Source organism: Ochotona curzoniae, unplaced genomic scaffold (genome assembly GCF_017591425.1).
Source record: "Ochotona curzoniae isolate NIBS_2020 unplaced genomic scaffold, NIBS_Ocur_1.0 contig_3819, whole genome shotgun sequence".
Lineage (NCBI taxonomy): Eukaryota > Metazoa > Chordata > Mammalia > Lagomorpha > Ochotonidae > Ochotona > Ochotona curzoniae.
The window spans coordinates 21,988,221-22,012,358 of NW_024466004.1; the positions used below are offsets into that span (position 1 = coordinate 21,988,221).

The following is a 24,138-nucleotide window of genomic DNA, read 5'->3' on the forward strand; positions in this document are numbered from 1 at the left end:
ACTGGCATAACACCCACTGGCATGTATGAGAGCTGGGTCTGGGAGTGGATCAAGTGAAGGAACTTGGGAAATTCTTCTGGTGAGTCATAGCTCACTGGTGAACCTGTGGTCCAGACCTAGCATTCAGACAAGCTGGGCAAAGTAGCTCCAATGGCTGGCCAATGTGTGAATTGGTAATGGAACAGGGTGTACCAGCAGGACTGAGCAAACCTTAGCCCATAAGCAAAACTAGATACCAGGAGGGAGCACAGGTTATGTCAAGCTAGGCTCTTGTACCTACTGGTCTGTGTGAGCCAGGAACACTAAGCCACAGCATCTAAGGCAGGGGTCAGGACAGGTGAGGGGCTGTGCCAAGCTGAGTGAGAGCAACCACTGGCATGTTCATGATCTATGGTTGGGAACAGGCCTGGTTGGGGAGCTAAGGGGACAACCCTAGCTGGGTTGAGGTTCCCTCCAAGGGGACCGTGGACTGGAATGCGGGCTGCATTCTGATCAGGATACGGTTATAGTCTCCCATGGCACAAGTATGGACAGGGGCTCGATGCACCAAGCCGGTAGTCCATTTGGGCCTGCACAGGACATCTAGTTCCATAGTAGAGGATGGAGGGTAGAACAAATTGGACAACTAGCCCACCCAAGTGTTGACAGTAAATATTGGGGGAAATGGAGACTATTAGGTGAACAATGTCAGTGAATGCATCTTGGAAGGATTTCCTCATCCTTGGACTGGTGAGATTGACAACATTTCAGAACTATTAAAAGCACTTAAGCAGAACCTTTGGTGCATATGCCACATCAGGGACTCTGGGATGACATCAGATCAACTGTTCCCCATCCCCAGTTACAGTTGGGAAGCTTGGTGAGGCTTCTCCTTTTTTCCCCTCCTTCTCACAAATATAGAAAGAAAAAGAAAATTTAGAAACAATGATCTAATCCAGTTCCCCAGTCCTTGACCCTTCTCACCCTAATCAACTCTGTAAACATCATCAAAAATAAAATAAAATAAATCCTTATGTGGGATAGGAATTATAGCCACGATTTTTATGTAAAGAAAATATATTATTATAAACATCATATTAAAATGACCATCATGTTATTTTGTTATTATTAGCGTTTCCATACTTCCCCAAACTCTCATCTGGGGACACATTTCTTTGAATTGCATCTTGTTTTAATAGACAGCCAGAAAAAATTATGCTTCAGTATTTTAATTCATCTATGCAAGCAAGGTGTTTAAACAGATACAGTGAAGTTAAAGCAAAGCTGTTTGCACGTCGCGTCTGTGCCACAGGAAGGGAGCTGTAGCCTTGATCTGAACCTTTTAGCAACTGCGGGTTAGGAGAGAGACAGCTTTATCACTTCTAACTGCCAGCCCTGTTCTCAGTTTGAACAGGATATTTTTCAGATTAAATCAAAAGGCAAAAAATTGGGTCATAAATTCTGTGGAGTTCTGTTCTGGGAAATATACTGAGAAACAGAGTGCTATCACAGCTATGAGTGCTGCCTCCAGGGCCTAGCACAAAACAAACAACAAGATATAAATACAAAATTAAAATGGATACAATTAAGTTACAGAGAGATTTTAGTCTCAAGATCCCCATTCCAAGATTGTGCCTTTGGTTTAAAAGTTATCAATAGTCAAGTTTCCTTTGCAGAGCTCCCATTTCCAGGCTCCTGTGACAATTCTTTCCTTGGGCTTCCTATAGTCATAAGGGATTTGTCAGAGCTTTCTAATGTTACAACTATTAGATAAAATGATAAGGCAGCCGGGTCAGTAGAAGCCGAAGCATCCAAACCAGGATTTTGCTGGCTTCAAGAAAATACAAGTGATAGATAAAATAGCAAGCCCCACGGAACAATACAGAGGAAAGGGAAAGTGTACAGGTATAAAAGATGTTTAAAGCCAGGATCCTCATAGTGTCTTATTTTCATTTGAAAGTTATAGCCAGGAGCAAAGATTCACTTTGTTTTGGCAGGTTTGAAATGTCTCATTGCTTTTATTTTACTCACAATAGGTGTAAGAAATATATTGATAACATGAGATTCTTCCTGCTCTTTCCACCCCAGATTCTGGTCTTTCTTAATACTTGAATCCCTTACTTTCTTACCTACAGTGCATTTTTTTGAAGGAGAAAGTTTTGAAAAGCTACCTGGAAACAAATGAAAATAAGTCCTCCCTAGCAAGTGTATCGTTCAGAGCATCCAGTGTGAAACATGGATTTGACCTCTGTGAAGTGTGACCCAAATATGTGTTGACTCAGTGATGATTTCCACTGGTTGGAATTTTAACACAACATTTGATATTAGAGTAACATTTTTTTGGGGAAAAAATGTACATACTGCCCATAATTTCATAGGCATTCTAGTCAATTTTGGACTACTTATGAATTATTGAAGCACATTATCACAGGACATGGCCAGTTATTTTTATTAGGCAAGTCCTTTCTACAAGCTCTATTAAGGAGAGCAAAGTTCTTGTTTGCTCTTGTGCTCAAAGAACCCTATTTCAAATATGATCGGGAATTCAAATAAGCATGACACTAACATAAAAGGGATTGGGGGAAGTGAGGATTTAGAAAGCGCAAGAGAATTAGAAAGAACTGATTTAACTTCAGATATCAGTAGTTTTTGCCCAAATGGATGAAAACAATTCTGCCAATGAAGGATGAAGTAATCTTCAAAAAATTTCTTTTCCTTAAAAGCATAATTAATATAATCTTATATTGAGCAAAGACAAATTTCTGATCCAAACATCTTTGTGGCCACTCTACATAAACATGATGGACCTTATCCTTAACTGTAATTCTGATGATACCATACACATTCGAGGGGGTAGTCAGTCAATAGCTTACTATTCTCACAAACAGGTCTTTTGGGGATAACAAGGCAGGTCCCCCAAGTAAGTGGTAACTTGTTTGGCTCTTTGTGCTGGTAAGTGAGGTTCCCTGCAAAGGTTTGCCTGATGTGATGATCTAAATTTCACCCACTGCAAAAGGTAAGATCTTGTACTGGGTCTCTCACTTCAGCTTTCCTAGACCTGGGTCATTAGGGAAAGTAGGATGGTGAAGTTTAAAACGTAGAGTACAAGGAAAAAAAAAAGTGGAGTCAGATTCTTCATTGCAATGCTAAATATAATCCATGAAGTCACTTGAGGTATGCACATTTATATCTTCCTGTCATAGGTCAGCTTTTTATATTTCCATGGGATTTGGATGCTGCCCATCCTGTTAGCCTGTTATCCCACATTATCTGACTTTTATGATTGCTTCAAGGTGATGCCAACAAGACACAATGCTGCTTCAAACTGCCTTTAGAATCTTATTTCCTCTTCCAGGTCCAAATCCCTGCTTTCAGAACTCCTTTACCAGAACTGTCCCTCTCTTCCTCCTTGGATGCTGGTGTCAGATCCCCTCTTCTGTAGAGCCTTTCTGCATTATTCATGCCTTTATTTATGCATCTATAAAGTTTCATTTTTAAATCGTAAAATCAAATGATGGAAATCATTATATTTTTTCTTTGTTAATCCATACTTAAGTATATTCAGAGTGCCTTGTTTATATCAGATGTCTTTCTGGGTTCTTAATAAGGCAGAGACTCTGTACCACAGATTCAGATGATAACTGTGAAATGTATTCAGGTGACAGATAATAAATGAGCAACTTTAGAAGACATTTTCTAAAGAGGATTTTCCAGAGCTAAATTTTGAAAGACAAAATGTTTTTTGATATGTTTAATCCATAATTCACTCTGAACATAAAATATTTAAAACTTTATATGTAACAAGTTCTGCAGTGTATATTATGTAACTCCAATACTTCATAACTTGTTTATTAAAAGATTAATCACAGATACATCATATATGACAGAAAATGTCTAATAATTTAATTGAATAGTATTTGCTGTGCTTAATTCTTCACTTGATCTTAGCCATAAGGCCAAGAAGTAATGCCGTGTGTAAATCTTAAGGTGAGGAGACTTTTTAAATGGTAGTCACTGGAATACCACAATTATATACAATCACTACAAATGGAAAGTAAGTGTAAGCTACGGAAAGTACCATAGAATGAAGGATACTTTAAGACAAAAGATTCGGCTTTAGTTAGCTGGATTTTCTCCCATTCTCTTTTGCAATATAGGCACAAATTCATTTGTTTCATATCATGCTTAACACGATCTCTGTATTAGTTGAGACTAAGAAATATATAATTGTTCTCATTCATTCTTTGTATTCATATGAAGTAATTCTACTGTGAATGTGACACACAAGCTTCTGAAAAATCATCTAAGATATAAAATAATGACCCAATATATATTTATGGCTTGCCCCAAGAAACAAAACGTTTAAAAGTCAATTCACTGAAAGTCAAATGCACTACATCCAAGTGAAAAACAGAGAAATCAGATGACTGCATCAGACAGTGCTGAAATGTTTTAAAGAAGCCTTCATTACCAGTAAGAGCATGGAGATCATCAAAGATTAGCTTTGCTTGGAAATAATTAAAATATTGTTTGTATTTTTGTAGTAAAATAGCTGAGACTAATTATATTAAAGAGTTAGTACCTAGCTCAAGTGGACCATGTACTTGAGCTTTGATGATGCCTTCTGGAGTACATCAGAAGATGGTGGGTGGTGTGTCCAGGAGTGCTTGTGGGACAGCTAACAGTGTGAGAGGAAGGAAGAAACAGAAGAGCCTCTTTTCTAACACATCACTTCCACAAGAGCTAACCTTATATATGAGACCAGCATTAATTGACCTCCCTAATTCCCACTAGGCACCGTCTTACCAAGAGCTACCATTTCTTTCAACTGTAACATGGTTCTAACACATGCCCTGTTGGGGGCAAATAATATGCAGGTTATAGCATTCATCAAGTATTTGTGTACTGTAACAGTGATGCTAATTCTTTAATATCATTTAAGAAAGGGATATAAGGGCCTGGTGCAGTCACCTAGCAGCTAAAGTCCTCGCCTTGAACACACCAGGATCCCATGTGTGTGCCGGTTCTACTCCCAGCAGCTCCACTTTCCATCCAGCTCCCTGCTTGTGCTTGGGAAAGCAGTCAAGGACAGCCCAAAGCCTTGGGACCCTGCACCCGTGTGGGAGACCTAGCAGAGGTACTGGCTTCTGGTTTCAGACCAGCACAGCACCAGCCATTGCAGTCACTTGGGGAGTGAATCATTGGATGGAAGATCTTCCTCTCTGTCCTCTCTGTATATCTGACTTTGCAATAAAAAATAAATCTTTAAAAAAAGGGATATAAAATATGAATCTGCTATTTAACAGGCACGTTCATGAAAGTTAGCATTTCTAGATTATTTCACAATGTCATTTGAAATCTTGACCCTCCTGGATGTGAGACTTTCCCTTCTACACCAGAAGATACTCGCTTTGGGACATCTAGAGGTTCCTTAAGGGCAGGTCTCTCATACCATGGCAGGAATTGGCCCACCTGCTGCCAATTCCTCTCTACGGTAAATTATTCTACGTATAGAGTTTCTTACACTGCTACAGGTTCTTACCTTAGCAGTACAACCTTTTATTTTTAGCTCCTTTGGATGTTTCAATTGCATTTCTAAAAATAATATTTTCTTTGCACATGCAATTTTGTGCATCATTGCCCCTAATTGCATCTTTAAAATGCATGCTGTGAATATTTAGCCCTAAAGCATACCACGAACATTTTAAAATGGAGCACACTTTGATTGCTGTGACTTCTTAATTTTCTCCATGAAATGAATATCCCTCATGTATATACTATGAAATGAACAATGCTAGAGGAAGAATCTATGCCCCAGCTGGCCTGCTTAGTTCTAATTCTCATAACATGCATATTCAACAAAAATGAGGTCATGTTTATCTTGAATCCCTAGGCGATCCCTAGGCAGCAGAAACATAAGGACTATCAACATTTCTGCATCCCATGCGCTTTGGCCTGCAAGGGAAGGATTTTCTGCATATGGCAATAAAGCTTATGTCAAAGATTCTTTATAAAAGATACATTCCTGCAATTGATAATCTATATAGCTGTTTCAGCAATGTTCTACTGATTTGTTGGCTTTGACTTTTAAAGACAGACAAAATGGCACTTATTTATCCATTCAAAAATATTTATGGAGTGTCTCCTAAGCAGCAGTCACTGTGTTAAATGCTTATAGCTCACTGTGTGGATGGGTCTCAAAGAACAGCAAACAAGTTCATAGATCAAATGATTGCTCATTTATAGTACTTATCACAATGTATAAACATGAAGCTAAGATACAAACTTATGATGGAATCATAAAGCTCTTTCTGGCGAGGTAGTGTTTAAATTATACTGTGAAGAATTAAACTGTAGTTGTTAGCAAATTATACAGATCTCACTGGCCAATTCCAACACACTCCATGGTTTTGTAAATAAAGCTTTATTATAATCAGGCCTATCATTCATTACTGCTTATGGCTGCTTATGTCAGGGCTGAGAAGTTGTAGCAGAGATTTTATGTCTTACAAGTTTGACAACCCTGACTATGCCCCTTCAGAAAAAGCTGTATGACCCCTGCAGAGTTGCCGGTGTGTGTGTGTGTGTCTGCCTGTGTATGCGAGAGAAGGAAAGGAGGGAGGGAGAGAGGGAGGGAGGCAAGAAGGGAGGGAAAAGGAAAGAGGCAAGGATGGAGGGAGAGGGAAACAGGGAGAAAGTGAGAGGTAAACAAGGAGGGAAGGATAAGGGAAGGGAGGGAAGGATAAGGGATGGGAGGGAAGGATAAGGGACGGGAGGGATGGAGAGAGAGAGAAACATGGTGGGTTGAAGAACCAAAGAAAGTCTATGAATAGGAGGTATACTGGGAGGGAAAAATGAGACAGGTGGGTTAACCTGAATCTAAGATTTGATGATCAGGGTGGATTTTTAATTCTTGTCATCACAAGAATAAACTGATGAGCTTTTAGAAGGGTGACATGATGTGGTTTATGTTTTTTAGACTCAGCTCACTTTGTCCCTCCAGTTTCAAAGCCTTTGCCACAATGTATAAAATGGTGCATGATGTGCCACTGCTGGAGTACTATTGGCTGTTAGGTCTGGGGGTTACCCAGATGTATTTTAGGTGGAAACTGTAGGATGCCACATTGGTGCAATGCTCTGAGTCAGAAATGAGTTTGCTTCCAGCTTAGTGTATGCACAGTCCTGTCTCAAAGCCTTTGCCTCCCTCACAAAATGGCACCCGAAGCAGCTCTGGACTGTGGTTGTCTGGACTGTGAAATCCACCCTGTTCTGGCACAGCCTGTTTGGCACCTGCTGCTCTCTCTCTGCTCCTGCTCAAATCGAACAAATCAGCAGGTCAGGCAGTTCCTTGTCTGGATTCACCTGCTGAGATCCTGGTGAAGTCTCCTTCCTGCCTTGTTGCTGGTGGAGCTCTGGCCACTGGTGGATTTCAGATCACCATTCACTAACTGCTACTGGTGTATCTGGTCAATACAACACTACATCATTGTCTCCACTGCTTTTCTGTGTCTGCCAGTTACCAGGTACCCTTCTGCCATCAGCCTGCTCTCTGCTATTTCCTAGAATGTGCCCTCTCTGCTTTACCCTGGCTAATGATTCTTCACCTGCTGGAACTGTGTCCTTATGCTATTCTGTCATCTTGATTCTCCTCCTGTAGTTTTTACAAAAGAAATTATTTTATTAGCATCCAAATTATGCTATATGGACTGGCATTTGTTGCAGTGTGTAGGACCCCTGTTGGGACATCCACATTCCATCTTAGCGTGCAAGGTTCAATTTCCAGCTCTGATTCTAATTGATTCTAGTTCATTGCTAAACGCACACTCTAGGATCAAGACATTTATGGATCAAGAAATGATGGCGTAGGAAGCTCAGTAAGAGACCTAGATTAAATTCTGAGTTCCTGGTTCTTCCTGGTTCTTGACTTCAGACTGGCCCACCCCTGTCTGCTGAGGACTCTGGGAAGTGAAATAGCAAATGGTCTCCTTCTCTGTTTTTAGATTCCCCAGCCTTCAAATATAATGAAAATAAATAATATTTCTTACAAGTGAGATTATAACAGGTTATATACATTTTTCTTAAACACAGATGGCTCATGAGACAATATATTAAGTTATAGAGGACAGATATGCATTGAATATAATAATGAAATTACATGGAAAATAATGATATCCAATGATATTAACAGAATCCAAAAAGGTTATGGAGATACTGAAACAACCTAACACTGAATAAAAACTCTTTCAGGACTTTATGGATGTCTTCATTTTTTGAAGAAAAATAACATTTTTATGCAGTTATTGAACACTGTAAATTCATAATTATTGATTGAAAGAAAATTTCTCTCATTTAAGAATACAATTGTTCCTGAGTTATGAGCTGTAAAAGTATCTGAAATCTAAGCTTCCTTTTCTCTTTAACACATATCACTCTTAAATTTCAGGAATACTTAAAAATATCTGGCAACTTTATTATTGTTTATTATAAGTTTTACACTTGGTAATATTTCATTTACTTGAAAGGCAGAGACACTGTGAGAGACAGAGAATGCTGTCTCCTAGTTCACTCCTCAAGCCCCTTCAAAAGTCAGAGCTGTGCCATGCCCAGGATGTGAGCACAAATACATTTTTTTCCCTGATCTTCATAAGCATGAAGTATCAAGTAGGAATGGAGTTGGTACTTAGACCCAGACAGTGTAATATAGATTGTGGATGTCTCCATCCAAATCTGAAGATGATACCTTTGTTTTACACTTATTCCTAAAATATTCTTTTAGGCCAATTGTGGGAAGGAATATTTAGCATTTTGATAACTTAAATAATTTAAGAATGAAAGTCTATTTTAATTTCTCAGCTAAGTTCTACATACAAGTATCATTGATGATAAAATTTATTATATGTGATAATGAGCATAACTTTTGAATTAAATTTTACCTAAAGAATTAAAATGACAGGTCTTGAAATGAAATGTTCATGTTCCTCCTATACGTGTATCCTTGTAAACCTTTATACACAGACTTGCACAACTGACAGAAACATAAGCACATGCATTTGTAATGTAGAGTCCTCACCAATAGCGAATTTTATGAAGGAAGGGAAAAATCTAAAGCCTGAAAAAATATTGCTGCCATAAGATCTGGAAAGTCTGTACAATCTTTTATGCAGTTATTCAACATGGTAAAGATAAAAAATTCTCTTTCAGATGTATGAAAGAGTTTTATTTTCATGCAATATTTTAAATACACTTAGGTGCCTGAATTTCCCTTGGAAAAAGGTCTGAAGAGAGAGAACACAATCTCCAACATACTCATATAGTAATCAATTGAAAATAAACTGTGCACCAAAAGAGCATTTATCTTCCATAAATCATGCTTCTACAAAGGTGAAAAGAGTGGTTTTAGGTTTATTCTACTTCTAAAAAATGATGGATGAATTGGACATAGGAGTATGGCTTGAAATAGCATCAAAGCCAAATACTTTAACATTAGCCTTAACTTTTTCCCATATATGGTGCATACAAATTTGTGTGTGTGTGTGTGTGTGTGTGTGTGTGTGTGTGTGTGTGCGCACGCGCTTCAGGAATTCAGCTCTCAGTGCATTTGTCTGTGTCTATATATATAATCTATAAGCAATTTTGACAATTTCTTCTAAGGAAAACTCACTATAAATAACTATTCTGATTTTATACTATTGGTAAAATACAACTACTTTACTTGTTTCATTTTAGAGAAGAGATGACATACTTGGTACGATCAGAATGTCTCTTAAATCTGTAGAAAATTTTGACAAGTTTTAGAAGTAAATACTGTAGATATTATTTCATTCTTTTATCTTTCTGATTTCTTTATGAGCTAACGCATTTCTCATTTTTACAATCTTCACCTTGTATCTCAAATCAACTCTTTACTGATGTAAAAATATCATATCTGAATATTTCTTATTGTGGTTTATTTTTCTCGTTTTTAATTGCACATATTTGTAAGGTACAGGGTAATAATCCATGGCATACACATAAAGTGAGAATAAAATCAGGTTAGCTAACATTTTTATTTCTCTAAGCATATCTCTTGGCCACAGTGTGTGACATTGATACACGTATACCATGGCTTCTTCACCAGCACATACACTAATGTTGGAGCAATACAGAAAAGACTAGCATGGCCACTGTGCAAGAATGGCTCAATACATGTATGAAATCTCTTGACTGAATCATGGCAACTGATATTACTCTTTTTCAACACTATTCAACATACTTTTTCCCTAAATATTTGTCCCTTTCAACAGTGAAACCTTGTACCAATCTCTAAAATTATATTTAATTATAGGCTAGTGGCATTTGGATTTTGATAATGCTGCTAGACCATGAAAAACTGCTATAGATTTTTATCTATAAATTTGGATGTGCATGGATTTTTCATGAAAACACAATACCATCATATGTGATCACTGACAGATTTTGGAGTCCTTGTGATAACCTGGAAGCAATCTCCTGTGGCTATTGAGAAATATTTATATCTACATATCTACATCTAAATTTATAACTGAATATCTATTTATATAAAGTAAATGAAAGAAATTTGGGAGAAATCCATTATATATATATTTAAATTTAAATATATATTTATATATAAATTATATATATATAATACAAATATAAAAATATATATTTATTATATAAATATATAAGATAAATATATATAAATATATAATATATTATATAAATATATATTTATATATAAATTATATATATGTTTAAATATATATATATTTTAAAAGATTTATTTTTAGTGGAAAGGCAGATATACAGAGAGGAGCAGAGACTGAGAGAAAGATCTTCTGTCCAATGCTTCACTCCCCAAGTGACTGCAGCAGCTGGTGCTGCACCAGTCTGAAGCCAGAAGCCCAGATTCTCTTCCGGGTCTCCTATGTGGGTGCAGGGTCCCAGGGCTTAGAACTGGCACCCATATGGGATCCCAGCACATTCAAGGCAAGGACTTTAGTTGCTAGGCCACCACACAGGGCCCCCATTACATATTTTGAACTATGCTGTTGTATTTACTGCTGAGATGGGGATTCATTTATAATATTAAGCTAAAATCCTTCTGTCTTTTGAGATTTTAAAAAAATGATTCTCTAACATTTATCTTTACTCCTGACATTAACTAGTTGATTATTTATACAAGTGTCTTTTCCCACTCATTTCTCTAGTTTACTGTTCCTACGGCATTATTCATCTCATTATGTAAGTGGCGACCTCTTAGATTTTCCTTCAGAAATAGGTTACTCATTTTCCTGGATTCCATTTCCTCCTCTTCATTTTTACCCTGCTTGTTTCTTGCAAGTCCCTGGGGTGCAACACAGAGGACCACTAGATCAAGAGATGGTTACCATGCTTACAGGCTGCAAAACTTCTCTGAATTGTGATCTGTAAGCTGCAGTTTCAGTCATGCAATGATCCAGGAAGAGTGAACAGTTATGTAAAAGGCTCTTAAGGAAATAATGTGTTATGTGCTGGCTACAAGGATGGAGCCTAATGCCATGGGAAATTAACAACAGCACCTTACAAAGTCCATGTTTATTCAAGTAACATCCAGACTATCTAGCATTTTGTAGTCTGTAATCAAAATTTTGGAAATATTTTTTTTTTTTACTTCAATTGAAAGTCATTGGTCAGCTTTAAGCCAGAAAGTATAACTGACATTCATATAATGACTCGGAAAGGATGATGAAGGCAGAAATCTACATGATTGGGTCAGTTGTCTACAGCCCTGTCTTTTACACAAACTAATGGGTGTTGCAGTCCTACTCAATCCTGACCACTGCATCCACAGACAATAGTCAGAGCGCAATATCCCTCACCAGGCCAACCCCTTGTGTTGGTTCCCATGCTTGCCAGTATGTACAGCAGACTGGTCTAGTCTGTCCCACATCCTGTTCAGCTTTCATACATGTCAATGGGCGCTGAAGTCCAGTTCAACCCAACCAGCCTACCCCCAATCCAGCCCACACTATGTGCCAGTGTGTGCCACTTGGCGTCTAGCAATGCCTGTCCCAGTCCTGCTTCTCATGCTCATTGGAGTGGCAACCCAAGAGGGAGGTGCCCTAGTGGGCTCACTCCCATTCCTGAATCTTGTACTCTCCAAGTGGTACTGCAGTTTAGCTCAACAGAGTTTTCTTCATTTGAAAAGAAGCATGGTGGTAAAGTAGACATAATAATGGCCTTGTATATTTCAATGTTGAATACAAAAGAGGTAGGGATTTTTAGTAAAAATGTAGTTATTTTAAAAATAAGAGCAAATTGTAAAACAATTATACAGGATGAAGGCTATCAAATCATATTGGTGAAAATATGTATACAATATGAGGAATAAGAGTGATAAATGTAGATGCCAAAAACAATTCTAAATATTTTATGAATTAGAAGGGAAAAAAAGACATTCAGCTTAGTGGAGAAGTATTGCAAAGGGTACAGGGAGGTATGTGTTCAGAATTCTGGTGCAGTAAGCATAGCGATGCAAGGTGGAGAGCGGCTAAAGAGAAAAGCAACAAATATGAGACATTAGGAGCCTAGACACATATCTGGACTAGATACTAGTGTAGTTGAATACTAGTACAACTGAAGGCGAAACTGACAGTGGGGTATCTGCATACATATCCAGAGAGATTCCGAAGAAAGGGGAACAGAGGAAGAAGCAGACTCCATCAGGTAGGCATCTGATTAAATAATAGCCCTTACTTTTTAACCAAATTTACATGAGCGTATGCTTTATGCGAAAATGCTGGGTTCTATGGATGTTGGTAAAATGCAATAGCTATCCTCAAAACATCATATTTGGCAAGAAAAGCAGAAATACTATATATTTTCACTGTAATGAAGGCTTTTCCAGGATAATGCAGAACATTGATGGGTGGAATAACTCTGGACAGAAACAGAAAGTTGCAAACAGGCTTCCTCGAGGAGGTGGCATTTCCTAAAGATTGAGTGTATTGCCAACACGGACACAGACAAGGCTAGAGGGAGAAATTCTTGACACAGTTTGTTTTTTACTTTTCACAGAAAGAAACAATGCTAGGCACTGAAATGTGCAAGTTGCCTTCAAGATGCTAGAAAGGTGAGTTTATAAAGGAAGTTTTATATCATTAGTTGTCACAATCATCTTTGTATATAGCAAGTAAGACCTGACCTTCCTGGAAAACTTGGAAGTGGGCTGTTCAGGTCAGGCTAGAGGGCACTTCAGTTGAGCCAATCCTTAAAAAAAATTATATATATATATATGTATGTATATATGTATATACACACACACACATATATATGGTAAATAAAGCATGTAAGCATAATTACATATGCTCATGTAGCACATGATTAAATTTTTGATTTACAATTCTATTATAATCAATATAGAACGTAGGCCTCAGAGGCAAGGTTGAAGAAGTTAATACAGACATAACAAACTACTTAGATAAATTAAGAGAATAATTGAAGTTTAAAACAAGAAAGCACTTGAGTAATATTTAAGGAAAATGAACAAGGCCTGAGATGTATTTGGTATGAGTGGAACTGACCTAACAAAGAAATATTGGAAGAAAACTACCAAAATTTCTCATGAACAAGAACTGTGTATAGAAGAGAAACACCAGTTGAACACAGAAAGGATATACTGCAATCCAAGAGGGACAATTGGAAAGGGGAAATGTTGGTATAATAGGAAAGAAGAAAGAAGATCAGGTAACCTTCTTGGATACTTTTCACTAGAATATTTTTAAGAGGTTTATTTATTTTTATTGGAAAGTCAGATTTATAGCGAGAGGGAGAGACAGAAAGATTCTCCATCTGCTGGTTCCTTCCCCAAATGGCCTCAATGGTTGGGGCTGAGCCAACCCAAAGCCAGGAGCCAGGAGCTTCTTCAGGCCTCCTTCCAGGGTGCCAAGGCTTTGGGTAACCCCTTTTTGCTTTCCCAGGCCAAAAGTAGAGAGCTGGATGGGAAGTGGAGCAGCTGGGATGCAAATTGGTGCCCATATAGGATGCCAGTGCTTGCAAGCAGATTAGCCAATTGAGGCATTGTTCCAGCCCCTAGAATCTTGGTAGTACTTTAGATAATTCTTGTTCATCATATATGGCTGTAGCTAATTTTATCATTCTTTTAAAAAAATCTATATATAGAGTATAAGTTTTCAGAGAAGTTTTTGCCTAATTTGTCACAGCTATTAAGTAGCAGAGCCAGCATTCATTTACATGTTTGCCTCATAAGTGCATGCTTCAAGTTTTCTTGACAAGGATTTGGGAATGTTGATACATGAGATGCAAGAGGCCATAGGGAGATCAAAGGAAGATTCAATATGAAGAAAAAGGGAGTTGGAGAAATAAATAACATTCTAAGGCAACTGGAAATGACTAAGACAATGGCTGAAAGATGACAAAAGTCAAGAAAGAAGAACGCTTAATGAAGGGAAGGAACTTAGTATCAAGGGCCACAGAGGAGAAGCAAGGGGCAGAGGTTAAACAGCAAACACAATAGTGCGTATAAAGTTCACAGAGTATGACATTCTAATACTGCTTTTTCTTACATTTGCCTTTTTTTCTTTTGTTGTATTTGTATAGCTGAATCTACAATATAGATAAAATTTGGTCTCTCTGTATATTATTTTAATATAAGAATTGATGAGAGTTGTATTATAATAATTATGAGGAGTTTGCCGTGATTCTAAGAATCTAATGTATTGTTGATAAATTCTTTATAAAAACAAAAGCAAATTACAAAGAATATCTACAATAAAAATTCATGTGAAACACAACCAAAAGATAAATCAGATAAATGGAATGACATTTGAACATATGTTTCAACTATTACTATAAAAATAGAGAGCTTGCCACTCAAAGCCTCCATATAAACTGGAAATCAGATTAATCGCTTTTAAAAGTGATGGACTGAACAAAGACCATGTGTCATAATATAAATATTGATACTTGAAATGGTTTCTTTTTCTTATATTTGGCAGTTAACTGAAAATTCCACACTACTTGAAGGATCAGAAAAGACAATGGCAGCACATCCTTTTGATAAACATACTTATTCTAAGCAAAAAAAACTTCAATGAATAAATTGCTTTTAAATATATAAGCTACAATTGTGTAAGACATTCATTTCTAGTTCATTTAAACTAGATTGAATTGCTCTATGGTGTTAACTTATAAAAAAAAAAAAATAAGTTTCTTCGCTGTAAGAGCAAGTTTAAACATCCAGATCTCTAAAACCTGTAATACATTTGTGACTTTGTTTTGTATTTAGAAGTCTGGTTTGTTAGTTTGTGTGGGTTTTTTTCACATTTCTACATTCCATCACACTCTCCTCTCCACTGAAGTTTTACTAATGCCTTTAAGGCATTTTTCCCTCTTTATCCCATGTCAAAACCAGAAATAAATGTGAGTTAAGCTGTCAATTTAGGTTTAAATCAGACACTCAAGCTTGAACTTGAAATATGTTTTCTATTAGCTAATACTTGTCTCGTGAGAAGAAGGAACAAAGACTGAATAATACATGGTGAACAAATGATACTCTTTTAAAAAAAGATTTATTTTAATGCAATGTCAGATATATACAGAGAGGAGGAGAGACAGAGAAATATCTTCCATCCGAGGATTCACTCCCCAAGTGAGCGCAATGGCCAATGCTGTGCCAATCCAAAGCCAGAACCCAGATCCTCTTCCAGGTCTCCCATGCAGATGCAGGGTCCCAAAGTTTTGGGCTGTCCTTGACTGCTTTCCCAGGCCACAGGCAGGGAGCTGGATGGGAAGTGGGGTTACCGGGATTAGAACAGGTGTCCATGTGGGATCCCGGTGCATTTAAGATGAGGACTTAAATGGCTAGGCCACTGTGTGGGGCCTCAATGATAGTAAGAGAACTGCTTACATCAAGAAAGCCATTGAGGGCTCGTTGCAGTAGCCTAGTGGCTAAAGTACTCGCCTTGACCTTGCTGGGATCCCTTATGGGCACACCTGGTCTAATCCTGGCAGCCCTGCTTCCTATCTAGCTTGTGGCCCTGGAAAGCAGTAAAGGATGGCCCAAAACCTTGGGTTCCTGTACCCAAGTGGGATATTGGGAAGAAGCTCTTGGCTCTGGATCAGCTCAGCTCTGGCCACTTTGGCCGCTTGGGGAGTGAATCATCAGATGGAAGATTTCCTCTCTATCTTTCCTCCTCTCTGTATATCTGACTTGGCAATAAAAACAAATTAAAAATAAAGGAATGCCATTGAATGGAGTGGAGATTCCACACTGTCATCTGAACACTGCTCCAACCCCTGAAAACTGTTTTGAATTATTGCTTTGAAGATCCAATCACAGAAAAATAAAAAGAAAACATTACAATGCAGTGTGGTTAACAGTCTCGGATTAGATGCACATATATAGGCTAAATCTTTAAAACAGGCCACACATGTCGAAAAAATCCTCCCAAGAAAAGTGAGCATGTGGCTGAGTTCTAAGAGGTATGATTTACAAGTGAAGTGGGGCAGAAACAGCTCTAGTGAGTACAGCATCTTGTTCTGAGTCAGCATTTGGAGGTGACATGGCTAAATGATGAGTGAGCAAGAACATCCCTGAAGAAGAAAGGCTGGCAGGCCGACGCAGTAAGAGGGAAGGGAAGGGGAAAGAATGGAAGCGGCCAGCCAGGCAGGGAGGAGCTCGAAACACACCTTGGATTGGTTTGTAGACGTTGAGGATTAATGGCAGAACTCACGAGCACACTTAGAACTAAAAATCACACTTCTGGAAACAGCGTAAGGTTTGTTAGAAATATAGAGAAAATGTTAAGAAGTGAACAGATCTGCTGCATTCCCTTCCCTCATGTGAGAAATAGTGAGGGTCCAAATTGAATGAAATCGGCATATGAAAACCTGTACCCCTATGTTTATATCAGGTCAGTTCACAGTGGCTAACTGAATCAACCCAGATGTCCAGCAATAGAGGACTAAAAAAGGTCAAGGGAAACGTAGTACATATATACTTTGGAACACTACTCATCAATAAACAAAAATGAATCACTGGGCTTTTTATTGGGGCGACTAAATGGATGCAATTAGAAGCCATTACAAGTTAGTCCAAAGAAGCCATCAAATAAGTCAGTCCCCAAAACACGAATATCATGTTTTCCCACAATGAAATAACTATTTAGAGTACAAAAATGTAATTTATAGGTACAAGACACCTTGTTCCCACTATTGCTACCTTTTGCATTCTTAGGATTCTGGGATCTCCCACAAAAGCCTGGCAGGGGCCTGACACAGTAACCTAGCAGCTAAAAGTCCTCATCTTGAATGCTCAGGGATCCCATATAGGTACTGGTTCTAATCCCGGTAACCCCACTTCCCATCCTGCTCTCTGCTTGTTACCTGGGAAAGCAGTTAAGGACAGCCCAAAGTCTTGGGATCCTGCACCCACATGGGAGACTCATAAGACGCTCCTGGCTCCTGGCTTCAGATTGGTGCAGCACCGGCTGTTGTGGCCACTTGGACAGTGAATCATCAGACAGAATCTTTCTCTCTGTCTCTCCTCCTCTCTGTATAGCTGACTTTGTAATAAAAATAAATTTTTAGAAAAAAGTGTGGCGGGCCTGGGAAGAGGTGGTACTTGTTACTTGCCTAACAAATTCTCTTTCGGGCTATGAAATACCAGTGGCATCTAGTTTCAGATACAAAAGAGGCTGTGCAGAGAACAAGAGCGACCTGCTGAGAATCACTGGAAAGCCCCTCTTTATTCTCTATGTTCTGTTAACTTGAGAATGGAACACCTGCTAGTTTCTTAGTATTGCTTTGGGCAACCCCGATTGCTGAAAAGCTTTTTTTTTTCTTCTTCTGGAAGACAGACATATGACTTTTGTGTACTTTTATCTGGGAAATTGTTTTATTAGTTATTACCATTATTTTGTATCCACAAAAGGATGACAAATTGAGAGCTGAATATTTGACACCTTCTATTGAGTAAAAGTCATTATTTTATAATGGATAATGTTCCTTACTATCTCTAGAATATCATACTACTTTCATTATAATTATCTGGCCATCTTTTAAGTTTTGCTTTAGGATTATATACTGGGCAGCTGTATCATTGTTAAAATGTGCAGAATAGCAAACTGACAGTAAAACCTCAATAGCTAGAAGACAGACTAATCTGAAATGCACACACAATGCACTGTGAAAAACACTTTGCTTCTTCCGTACAAGCAATAATTTAATGGGGGCCATATTATCACTACGGGATGCTGGATCTACCATGAGAGAAATAAAACATGGAAGTATAATTATCATACAAATTACAAGCAAAGTGTTGAAAAGACTTTGTCACTTTAAGTTATTACTCTCTTGAAATCCTTTGCTTGGGATATTTTTTTTCCTTTATTTTCACACCCGTACATGAAAAACCAAATTAAGGGAGTTTTAGTCTTCTAGTTACATTAACAATTCATTCTAAAGAATAACAGACATACTTAAACTTTAAAATCTGTTTTCCTTTGCATTTAAAAGAAAATTTGCATGCATTTTAAATTAAGATTTTAGCAATACATGGAGAAATAAAAGGTCTACCACGATCTCAGTCTATATTTCTCAGACAAAATCCAAAATAGCATTATCAGAAAATATAGTTTTCTGTAGTCTCCGCGTTAGTTTTCATGCCATTCAATAGTAGTTTATTAATGGCCATGACCCAAGGTAGATTTCTCATGAAACTCAAAAGTTTCAGGGCCTCTCATTTATACTCTTCCTTTTTATATATGTGACAAGGGCCCTCAAAATATGTTCAAAAAACTTATTGTTACAGTCTTTTAAATTATGATTTCAACTTATTTACATCATTCTCATTTTCCATTCTGATATACTGTCACATCTTCATGTTTTTACAATTTAGATGCCTCCAATTTCCAGGGATATACTTATGAGTACTCGAGTGAGAATACATTTTAGTTGTGTTTATTGATCATATTAATGAGGTTAACAGCCTCCTTGTAAGTACAATTGGCTTATTTCTGGCTGCCTAGTTGTAAGAATGAGTTTTGGGAAAATTTTATCTTTCACTACTATGCTTATGCATCTGGGATCACAGCAAAGATTGTGTCCAATAGTCATGTCAAAATAAAAAGGTGTCACAAGAAGTGGATTTACTTGCAATTAATAACCCCACAAAAACTTACACTTGTTATACAGACTCCTTGTTTTACTTAAAAAGCAGTATGATTAAATAAAGACATCTTGTCATTGAAAAAAAAAAAGGCTAGGAGTATTATGCAATTAAGGCCTTTGGGGATAGGAGTTTTAAGATAATCTCCCGAAAGGCATAAGGAATGCATATTAAATCTTTGAGGATTGAGTACTGAGGGTTCCCCTCTGTGTAACACAGGCTAACTTTCACCATGATGCTAGGAAGCAAAGGAATTACTATCCACACACTTCAAAATAAAGGATGGCAAAGCTAGGGCATTTATGGAGAATCTGTCCCATAGACTATTGTTCTCTCCACTCCAGTTGAAGTGCACAGAACTGAGTAGGCAACCAGGTGGTTAACTACAAAAGCAGCACAGCAGAGATAAATACACCTTCAGTGAGGCCCCAGTGCATGTTTTTAATTGTTCATCAAAAGATGAGATGGGAATCAGGGCCTAGCGCGATAGCATAGTGGTTAAAGTCCTTGCTTTACACTCCAGGGATCCCATATGCTCTCAGGTTCTAATCCTGGTGGCCTGCTTCCCATCCAGGCCCCAGCTTGTGGCCTGGGAAAGCAGTCAAGGATGGCTCAAATCCTTGGAACCCTGCCTCTGCATGGGAGACCCTGAAGAGTTCCTAGCTCTTGGTTTCGGATGGCTCAGCTCCAGTCGTTGCACTCACTTGGGAGGTGAACCATCGGATGGAAGATCTTCCTCTCTGTCTCTCCTTTCTGTATATCCACCTTTCCAATAGAAATAAATAAATCTTAAAAAAAAAATGAGATGGGAATCAGAGGTGAGATGAGAGAAATTGAAAGTTTGCTTTAGGTAAATACTTATAAGTTCATTTTGTTTTTCTCATGAGGAAATTGGGATTCAATGAGGATAGATAAGTTTCCTGAGAATGCATGGCACATAGGTGACAGGGATAGGATCTGAATGCGCACTTGTCTGATGCCAAAGATCATTCATTTCCCATCATATCACATGCCTCCTTGGGGAAGGAGGACATCTAAGACGATGAGTCACATTCTCGTCACTCTTCAGTAGGATGTCACTGCTGACTAGCTGATGGGAGCAGATGAGGGTAACATGATGATTCGCATTGTGGTATTTTTTCTAGTACCTGCTCTGGGGAGACGAATTGTTTTGGCTCTTTCCTTGTAAAAAAGTAGATTGAGCCTTGTGAACAAATAACTAGTTCATACGGACTGTCTGTACAACATAGATTAGATGGTGCAATGCAATATAAAAATTCTGCTGTAAACCCAGGGAACGTCTTTATTCCCGTCATGTCAGATAACTCAGAAACAGTCACATTGTAAACCAGATGAAGAAAATCATACATTTGGCTCTAACTATTGAATAATCACTAACGCCTCACCTCAGGCCAGTATCCACAGCAGTAAAGCATAATTTAAATATTTATATATCTCTTACATGATTAAATAATTGAGAGCCAGTCTACAGCCCACTGGCATCCAAGAGGCTAGAAGCCATGTTCGACAAGTTAAGACTTTGTTTTATCTTTTCTCCAGGTTCCAGGCTATGAAATGTGAGTTGAAATGGTGAGGGCCACTTAACTGTAATGTGCAACTGCTGATGCTTCTCCAGTGCATTTTCTCCAAGTCGTTTTGATTACGGAAGCCCTGGTGTATGTAGAGCTGCCACTGGAGCAAATTAGTCTGGAATGCTATTGTCACCAGATGGAATACAGCTTCCTCAGAGCCACAACAGACTTGGCATGTATAACAAATAGATGTTTTCTGGACAATGACACTTTAGGGATTGCTTAATCCTACTGCTTACTGTAGACTAGATCACATAATTTAGTGGTTAAATAAAATTTGAAGAACTACATGATCCCCAACATCTCAATGTTTAGGCTGACCACTGTTCACCACACTAAAAGTCCTATGAAATGATAGTCCTCTATTTATGACTTGAAATTCATCTTACTTAATTATCTTTGTTCTATACTAGTACTTTTCCTGTTGTCTGGAATCTCCAAAAATATTAGGACATTAAAATTCATGTTATAATGCTTACGTTAGACAGAAAATCACAAGTCAAAATACTGAGCATGTTGAACTTTTTAGCCACAAAAATGAGAAGTGTTACAGGAAAAAGTTTATGAGGAATTTTTTTAGTAGGAAAAAATGTTAAATCTTTATTCCCTTTTATAGAAAACTAAACCTTGCAGAAAACGAGTTTTATTTGTTAATACACTTTGAAGAGAAAGATTGTGTTGCTAATACCTGGCTATTAGTATTGAAAAATCACAAAAATACATCTAAAAATTACTGACACAAATTCCTAAGCCTCCATCATCAACATGGTAGATTTTTTCTTTTTCAACTTTTCTCAGGTATTTATCAGTAATGTGAGTGTCATTTTGCATCCTTTTCTTGGAGCATTATTCAGTTATTTTGCAGGAGGCACAATGATGAAATTATCTGAAGCCTGGCCAGGTATAATGGTTCATCAGCATTCCACTATCAAAAATAACTCGTCTTCTACACTTGAGGACAATGTGCACATATTTGTGAGCTTGTTAAAGAGTCACAATGGAAATTCTGCAGGCACAAAGTTATATTCATAACAACACATAAACCGGCAGTTACACAAGTTTTCCTATATGCACAATTCAATAGGAATACACTGAAAAGAGGCTTGTTCCAAGTGTCTAACTCTGTCACACTTTTCAAGTAGAGCCCATGACAGAAAAGTTCTTTAGGGAGTTAAATATTCCTTGTAGGTGGGCATTAAATTTTTGTTAGGTTGTGAGGAATCTACAGAAATTCAGAATTTTCTGGGATATTAATGGTAACAAGAGACAACGTAGTCGTTTCCATTGATTTAGTGATTTAAGATGTGATGGATGCTTATACCAAGCATCTTAGAGGTTATTCAGACTAACAAGTTATGAAATAGGCATGCTCAGCTTATAAATGAGGAAATGAAAATAGAGGTTAAGTGGCTTATACAATGGCACATCGTGAAGATGTGGGGGTGATGATATTCAAAGACAGATCTTTCTGACGCCCAAGCCTGCTCTCTGAGTCATTCTGTTACAGTCTTCATGTCTGAGCTAACCTCACAGATAACCTTTCCAGTTATTAGTTGTGTGACATTGAGCAAGAGTTAACATCCCGTCAACCTCTCCTCTAAATAATTAATGCCTGCCTTCATCTGTGGGTTATTACGAATAGCAGAAGGAGTTAACAAATGTCAAAGTGCTCTGTCAACTTGAAATGCCATTTTAATGTGAACTATTATGTAGTCACCATTACTGGTAATAGTAATTGATTTTCATAATTAGAATGATCCTGCAATTCAAGTAAAAAATGGTTCTAGGGCCAGGGACCTAAAGTTTGGTCCACAGAGCATGCAGCTTTAGTATTTTCTAAGAACTTACTAGGAATGCAGAATCTTAGGGCCAGCGTGTGGCGCATCCATTATGTCACTGCTTGTAAAACTTTGGGTGCAGCTCCGTGTAGCATTGGCATTTAGGGTGTAGACCTGTGTATGAAGCAAACATGCCCAGCACAAACTTGGGTAGCACATCCCCTTATTGCAATATGGATAGCCCAGCAAAGGTAACACATTCTGGGGATAGGCACACTTTACGGACATTTTCCAACTGATCAATAGATATATTTTTCTTATTGTAGCTTGCTTATTTATATGCTTTATTTTGTTTAAGGGCCTAATTTCTTTTATTGTTTCAAAAACAATAGCTTCTCTTGATAAGAGACGTGTATCAAGACTTCAAAAACAAGAAAGGTTGCTATAAATTAGGGGCAAAGGAGGAGGAATGTTTGGACAGATACAAAAGAATTTCAAAAAATCTGTGAAAATTAAAAATCTATTGCATTAAAATATATTTATTTTGGTATAATTAAAAAAACACATGTATGGTATTTTTTAGTATACATGCTGAAGAATTTTTTGAGAACACTACATGTAAGGAATATCAGAGGAAATTGTTTTGTTTTTGAGGAATATCACAGCAATTTTTAAGGATTCTAAGAGGGGGCCCGGTGGTGTGGCCTAGTGGCTAATGTCCTCGCCTTGACTGCTCCAGGATCCCATATGGGCACTGGTTCTAATCCTGGCAGCTTCACTTCCCATCCAGCTCCCTGCTTGTGGCCTGGGAAAGCAGTCGAGGATGGCCCAAAGCCTTGGGACCCTGCACCCTTGTGGGAGACCTACAGGAAGTTCCTTGCTGCTGGCCATTGCGCTCACTTGGGGAGTGAATCATCGGATGGAAGATCTTCCTCTCTATCTCTCCTCCTCTCTGTATATCTGACTTTGTAATAAAAATAAAATGAATCTAAAACAAAAAAGAATTCTAAGAGGGAAATAAAAAGAATAATATTGCTGGAGAAGCAGAAAAGAGTTAAGTGGTAGAAATATGCACATAAAATATGAATATAACAAGACTGAAAGGTTATGTAAAGGGCTGAAGTGCCACTCTGCTTAAATAATACTTGCCATGATAACAGGTTGCTCATTGTACAGAAAACAAGTATGAAACACAAAAATCCTTTAAATTATTCACGGTCTAGCTAGAGTTTAAGGGAAAGCAAGGCCTCAGATTGTTAGATTCACACATCTATTGTTGGAAGCAACTAAACAAGAACTGGAACTTTTTCTTTTTAACATATTCTTCCCAGCCATGCAGTAAGATATATTATAAAATATTTTAGAAGATATTCTTAGAGAAATATAAGAGAAAGTCTTATAACTTCTGCTTCCCAATTTTATTACACAAAAATGAAAATCAAAATGATAAAATCTAACATGAATGAGAGCTACAATATATGAACATATTACATATGCCACAGCATAATAAATGCAAAGGTCTATTTCTACATACTAAAAGTACCGGAGATGGTATTGTGGTATAGGGGGTAACATTGCAACCTTTGATGCATTTGGGCAGCCATTCACATCCTGGCAGCTC

The 24,138-nt window shown here is 37.8% G+C and overlaps 1 protein-coding gene and 1 non-coding gene across 2 annotated transcripts in view; one reads left to right on the plus strand and one right to left on the minus strand.

Annotated features, from left to right (window-relative positions):
• The window catches only part of EYS (eyes shut homolog), a 1,254,974-nt gene that overhangs the window by 300,362 nt on the left and 930,474 nt on the right, over positions 1-24,138 (minus strand).
• On the plus strand, positions 10,083-10,188 carry LOC121158842. The gene has a single exon (XR_005884231.1). It is a non-coding gene; the product is annotated as a U6 spliceosomal RNA (small nuclear RNA).